Below are 7885 nucleotides of genomic sequence, written 5' to 3'. Positions count from 1 at the left end.
TTCGTCGGAATATACCGACGAACTTCCGACGACTACAACGGTTACATTTTTTATCGGAATGTCGTCGAAAAGTCGTCGGAATTTTCCGACGACCCATATTTCGTCGGAATTCCGTCGGAAATGGCCGACGGAATTCCGACGACTTAATTTTTTTGGATTTGGTCGGAAATTTGTCAGTATTCCGTCACAAATGTCCGACGACCTTGGTGTCCGTCGGAACCTCCGTCGGAATTCGATGTGTTTTCTTGTAGTGAGTACAACGCAACTTGTACAATTTATTTTCTCCAATAGTTTGGCGCATTCTCTGTTTCTTAATCTTACATATATTGAAAAGTAACAAAATTGTAAAACCAAACAAATATATGAATAAAAGTGATCAAACGATCAATTTTTGGATATGATGATTATACGGCATGTGAAGTACTTATTTTCCAAAAAAATTATAAAACTTGTAAATGATTATGGAATAAAAGAAAGAGAACAAATATCAATATAAATTTTTGGAAAAGAAAAAATAGTTTCTCAACGATGGAAGTGAGAGTATAAATGAACAGGAATGAAGGGTAACTTTTTTCTTTATTCATATCATACAAAGAATATCGTAACCAAAAAGTTGTTATAGTTATAAACTTAAATTTTAATGTTGCTATGTATATGCAATCCAATTTCTCTTTTTTCCGAAAATTGGAAATCTAGAATAAAATCCTAAAAATGTAATAAAATCCTAAAAATGTAAGTATTGTCATAACAAATCTTTCCTAGAGAGATAGATTCAACATGGACTAGATCTCTGCTAAATACAAACTTAGGAAAAGGCAATAGGCAATGAACAAACCTCAAAACTCTGGCATGACTTTTGCATTTCACTAACAGAAAACACTAGACCATACAATTTTATAACATAAGGTCCAAGACCTACGGGTTTCGAATCTATTGACTATCAACATATCAAAGTACACATTTTCGTTATGGTTAATCATTAAATTCATAACTATAATAGTCTTTGTTATAGTTTAGTTTTTTTCTTATGATACTACTATCTATGTATATATCCCTTATATATTATTTGAGAAGCATTACAACTTTTTTTTGTAGCCACATGTCATCACTAGAATGATTCTTAAAATCATTAGAAAAATATGTTGGTCCATCTAATTATATAATAAGTTTTTTATTAAACTAACAATAAATTTATCATTAATGTACTTTATTATTTCTTTAAATAAAATTTACGGAATTACCTAATGTAGCTAAAGTATATATGAGAATTAATGATTTTGAATAATAAAGATTTGATAAAAAAATAGTGTATCTTCTATCATATTTGTTTAATTTTAAACTATTAAATAAATTAAACAACCACAATAACCATATAATAAAAATTTAGATTTTTATGTATATGTTATATTTTGAATTTTTACAAACGGCTATAAATTACTAAAAGTGTTAAAAGTCTCACATTCAAATTTTATGATTCATGGTTTAAAATTTTTGTTATGACAAAATACAAATGATTACAAAAATTATATAAGTAAAAAGTCTAATTTAATTAATTATTAAAATTAATATATATATCGTTTTAAATTAAACTATAAACCATATAAAATACAATATTTTAGTTTCAAATTTTACTTTGAACAATTTTTTTGATAAAAGATTTGAACGATCATTGACAACTTATTTTTTTTTAAATTATAAATTAGTAAAACTAATAATCCCACAATGAAAATTATGTTATCAGTAATTTAAATTTTTTCTATAAAAGATACAAATGATGAAAAAACTATATGAGTAGAAATCATCATTTAATAGACACTAATATTAAAATATACTAAAATATATTATCTATACTAGTATCATTTAAGTTTAATAACATATCCTATCAAATATAAAAAAAATATTTTTTGGATTAATAAAATTGATTTATATGTTCGCACCAATTTAATTATATATTTAATAGTTACTGACTTTTAATTATTTAATATATATTTATTATTTCATACTATGTAAAAATATTTAATACATAAAATAATTTATATATATAATGTTGATCCCGCGCAAGACGCGGATCTTAACCTAGTATATCTATATATAAAGGAGAACAAGGTACCTTAAGCCACTTCATCTAGAGGTTATCTAATTATTGGACACATAAGCATAGTTCTTTAAAATTTAATTAATTGTCCTAGTTTTCATCTTTTTAACATTTAACTAAATCAGTTAACAAAACATATAATAACCCATAAACCTATTTTCATCAATATTTCATTTTTCACACATAAGCATAGTTCTTTGAAATTTAATTAATTATTCTAAAATTTTCATTTTCTTAACATCTAAACCAAATAAATTAACAAAACATATACTAACCCATAAATCTATTTTCATCAATATTTCATTTTCCATCCTTAAAAATAAAACCTGGGTTATCTCACTAAACCCTTACCCTTACCCTAAACCCTACCCCTCAACTCAAAACCCTAAACCCTAAATTCTAAACTTTAAACCTTAAATCCCACCCCTCAACTATAAACACTAAATCATAAACACTAAAGCCTAAACCCTACCCCACCTCTCAATTCTGAATCTTAAATTTATATTAGTTAATCATAAGTGAAGGTAATAGTGGTTAGTATAAACATGAAAATTGATATCACGAATATGATATTTTTGGCAATTTCCATTATTATTTTCACATTGTATCATACTCATGCCTACAAAAAGATAAGAAATTAATATCATGAATTAATTTTCTCCTTTTTGACCACCAAATTTAAGCTTATACAAAAAATTATGAAAATTACACCCAAAATTAATACATAATCAAAATAATAATTTAAAAATTATTAAAAAATAAAACAAAAGTTAGTGAAAAAAATAATGTAACTTAAGTTTGGTGGAAGTTTGGTAAAAAAATAATATTTTAATAAAGTTATATAATATAATGCAAAAATGCAAAATATTAAGAATAAATGGAGAAGATTTAAAAAATAAAAATAAAATGCAGTTACAATATTTTTTCTCATGTTTCATCGAACTTAGGCCACTTAAAAAATGAACGGATCTAATGAAATTTGTTTTCTTTCTATAAAAAAATAAGATGAAATGATAAAATCATAAACAATGATTAATACATAATCAAAACTATTTTTTTTTTTTACAATAATTAGTTTGAAATTGAAAATGATAAAATGTAACAAATAAAAAAAAATCAATATAATGAAATACATAATAAATTTGAGATTGGTGAAAAAATAATCAACAGACAATAATTTATTAAGAATACATAATCCAATAAAAATATTAGAGTTGATGAAATAGCTAGTGCTGCTCGTTCTAAGGAGATGGAGTATAAAGAAAAATCAACGGTTAAGTTGAATGGAGAGGGTAACTATGCAAGAGGCAGGTCAGAGAGTAGGAGTAGAGTCTCTTTTGCATGAAAGGATAAACACAAATCAAGGTCTAAGAGTAAAGATGGTAAGAGACTGTGTTGGATTTGTGGTAAAGAAGGTCATTTCAAGCGTCAATGCTATAAGTGGTTAGAGAGGAACAAGGATCAGAAGCATAACCAGGATCAAGGCGAAGCGTCTCTAGCAAAGGATGATGCAGGAGACCTGGTTGGTATTTTAGTGGCAGAGGCTAATTCAGTGGAAGTAGACAAAGATGAGTGGGTGTTAGACACTGGGTGTTCATTCCGTATGACACCACACAGAGATGTGTTCATCGACTTACAAGAGAATGCTTCAGCACGGGTACGAATGGCAAATAACTCAAGCTCAGAGATCAAGGGAGTAGGATCTGTCAGGTTTCAAAATCCAGACGGTACTACCTTTCTACTTCAAGACGTGAGGTACATGCCAGATATCTCAAGGAATTTGATCTCCATGGGAACATTAGAAGAGAAAGGCTGTGAGTTTAAAGGTTCAAATGGGTTGTTGAAAGTAGTGAAAGGATGTACTGTGTTCATGAAGGGAGTTCGACATAAGTCACTCTATATTCTCCAAGCTAAAGCTAAGACATTAACAGCTTATACTGGAGAGTCAAGTTCGGTTGTTTCTTCAGACAAGATGATTGAAGACACCAGATTGTGGCATAGCAGACTCGGGGATCTCGGTCAGAAAGGAATGGAGATACTGAAGAAGAAAAACTGTTTCGGAAAGAGTCAAGTGAAAGAGTTAGGATTCTGTGAAGACTGTGTGATTGGCAAAACTCACAAGATAAGTTTTTCACAAGCGAAGCATGTCACTAAGGACAAGTTGGACTACATTCATTCTGACCTATGGGGTTCTCCGAATGTACCTCCAAGTCTAAGCAAGAAGCAGTACTTTATCTCCTTCACGGATGATTACTCACGAAAAGTGTGGCTATATTTCTTAAGGTTTAAGGATGAAGCATTTCAGAGCTTTGTCGCATGGAAGAAGATGGTCGAGGTTCAGAGTGAAAGGAAGATTAAAAGGCTAAGAACAGACAACGGCTAGGAGTTCTGCAACCGACAGTTTGATAGTTTCTGCAGAGAGAAAGGAATAGTAAGGCATCAGACGTGCACTTACACTCCTCAGCAGAATGGTTCAGAATGGTATAGCAGAGAGGCTCAACAGAACCATTATGAATAAGGTTCATAGCATGTTGAGTGAAAGCGGATTAGGAGTGTCGTTTTGGGCAGAAGCAGCAGCCACATCTGTTTACTTAATCAACAGATCACCATCTTCAGCTCTGGATTTCAAGGTTCCTGAAGAGTTGTGGACAACGCAGATGCCATATCTCAGCAATCTTAAAAGGTTTGGATGTCTTGCCTATGTTCACTCAGTTGAAGGTAAACTTGAACCTAGAGCCAAGAAAGGGATTTTTACTGGATATCCTGAAGGTACTAAAGCGTATAAGTTTTGGCTTCTAGACGATGAGAAAGTATTTATCAGTCGAAATGTGATTTTCAGAGAAGATAAGGTCTACAAAGGGATAAAAGAGGAATATGGAGATCAGGGTAATACAGTAAAGGAACCGCAAGTTATTAGCTTGAAGTTGTTGGATGTAGAAACGGATAAGGGGGAAAGTCAAGTGTCAGATGGAGCTACGGTAAGTAATCAGAATAGTTCAGATACCAGTGAAGTTCAGTCTGCAGGGGCAGGAGAGATTGCTTCAGAGGATTATCAACTTGCCAGAGACAGGGTCAGGAGAACAGTTAAGCCACCAGCAAGATTGTCAGATTATGAGTGTGAAGTTACTGATGGAGAAAATCAATTCGCATGCTTCATATGTTTACTGTCTGAAGATACTTCTTCAGAACCAAATTCATATCAAGAGGCAATGATGGCTCCAGATAGTGATAAGTGGAATGAAGCTGCTCTAGAAGAGATGACATCATTAAAGGCTAATGAGACATGGGATTTGATAGACAGGCCTAAGGATTAAAAAGCCATTGGGTGCAGATGGATTTTTAAGAGGAAAGCATGCATAACTAGTGTTGAACCTCCGAGATATAAAGGAAGGTTAGTGGCTAAAGGGTACTCGCAACAGGAAGGCATAGATTATCAAGAGATCTTTGCTCCAGTGGTGAAGCACGTTTCTATAAGGTTTATGCTATCAGCAGTGATGCATTTTGACATGGAATTGCAGCAAATGGACGTGAAGACTGCGTTTCTTCACGGCAATCTCGATGAGTTCATTGTTATGGAGCAGCCAGAGGGGTTTGTAGATAAGCAGTATCCAAATAAAGTGTGCAGGCTCAAGAGGAGTTTGTATGGGTTGAAACATAGTCCAAGACAATGGAATAAGCGATTTGATGATTTTGTGCGTGCAAAGGGTTATATTCGTAGTGAGTATGACTCATGCGTTTAATTCAAGAAGAGTGGAGAAGGCGTCTACATCTACTTGTTAATATATATAGATGATATATTGATAGCATCAACAGACAAAGTTCAAGTTCAGAGGCTAAAAGTCAGAACTGGGGTCAGAATTTGATATGAAAGATTTAGGCGATGCTAAAATGATCCTTGGTATGGAGATTACAAGAGACAAAGCCAGATGCGAGTTGTTCATTTCACAAGAGGAGTATCTTTGGAAGGTGTTAGGAAATTATGACATGGATCAATGCAAAGCAGTTTCTACACCGCTTGGGGATCATTTCAAGTTAAAGACTCCAACAGATATAGAACATAAGGAAGAGGAGGAGTTTATGAAGAAGATTCCTTATCAGAATGCAGTGGGTAGTATAATGTATTCGATGGTAGAAACTCGTCCTGATTTGACGCATGTAGTTGGTGTAGTCAGCAGGTTTATGTCAAAGCTTATGAAAGAGCATTGGCAAGCCGTGAAGTGGGTTATGCGATACATCAAAGGCTCAGTTGATACCAGGTTAAGTTTTAAGAAGAAGGGAGACTTCATTGTTCGAAGCTATTGTGGTTCAGATTACGCGGGTGATCTAGATCAGAGTAAGTCAACAACTGGTATGGTGTTCACAGCAGGAGGCAATCCAGTGAGTTGGAGGTCATCACTTCAGAAGGTTGTGGCGCTATCTACTACTGAGGCAGAATATATTGCGCTTTCAGAGGCAGTGAAAGAAGGAGTGTGGCTGAAGCGTTTTGCAGAGGAATTGGGTTTTCCACAGGATACTATTGAAGTGTTTTTTAATTCTCAAAGTGCCATCACTTTGTCTAAAAATGCAGTGTTCCACGAAAGAACGAAGCATGTTGCTACCAAGTATCATTTCATTAGAGATCTGATTAAAGTGGGAGAAGTTCAGGTTTTGAAGATAGCTACAACCAGCAATCCTGCAGATTGCCTGTGTACAAGTTGCGTGAAGCATTGAAGATGCTTCGTGTTACCAAAGACTGAAGCTGAAGTTGCTTGGGTTCGGTCAAGAACTCAAGCGTGAGGTTCGGTGAAGAACTTCAAGGAGGAGCTGGTGTAAGCTTCTTAAAGGGATTCAGCTTGTGGTGAGGTTAAGACGTTGTCTAAGGAGGAGATTTGAAGATTATAGACAAGTCTTTATACTGGTTTAGGTTCGATTGATTTGGTATTAGATTAGGACTTGGTTTAGTCTGGTTTAGTTTGTACTGAATTGATTGAACCGGTTCTCTCTTATAGATAATACATATGCGGTTTGTGTTTATGTGATTAGTTAACCGGCTCGATTTATAAGAGTTAGGATAAGGACGTTGAGCTGAACTGATATAGGTTGTTAGATCAGTCTTGAGCAAGATAACGATCGAGAGAGAAACAGTTAGATTGTAAAGACGGTGACTCGGCTTGTGAGTTCATCTGTTGAAGATAGTGAGTTGCTGGTTCAATCCCAGCTCCGGTGAGATATAGCGGCCACTCCTAGTTAACGGAGTGGTGCGGTGAACACCGGGTCAACATATCGTGTGTGCTCCTGTAGATCAAGTCACAAGCTGTTCAAGTAGAAGATCGGTTACTAGAAGCTTTCGTTGTACATCAATTCTTCACAGGACTTATACCTCTTCACTACGCTGCTCAAGGTTCTCACTGAGACCTCGTCAAGTACTTGGTTAAGAAAGGAGCCAATGTCAGAGCCACGACAAAGGCCCGGGAGAATCCAGCAGATGTTGCAGGTAATAAAGGAATTCTGAAGATGTGAACGATGGGGAGAACAAAGAAGATGCTTCTTCAGACATGATGACACAGAAGCTGATCATAATAAACTGAGGAACCAAACAATGGAAGTGTCATATTGAAATACTCTAGTAACAGTTTGAAAAAGATTCGATCAGTTTCCAAGTACTCTAGTAACAGTTTGAATAAATCGTTAGATTTTAAAGCTGTTGTTCTCTGAATTGCTTTCTTTTGCTGCAAATGATTTAAGATTACATCACACAACTCTCTACGAATCATTACATACTCGACAACTCTCTCTCAAGGAATGTGTTTC

The sequence above is a fragment of the Brassica oleracea genome, chromosome C7, assembly GCF_000695525.1.
Source record: "Brassica oleracea var. oleracea cultivar TO1000 chromosome C7, BOL, whole genome shotgun sequence".
Lineage (NCBI taxonomy): Eukaryota > Viridiplantae > Streptophyta > Magnoliopsida > Brassicales > Brassicaceae > Brassica > Brassica oleracea.
The sequence above is the reverse complement of the archived record's forward strand: the minus strand, read 5'-3'. Positions refer to the sequence as shown.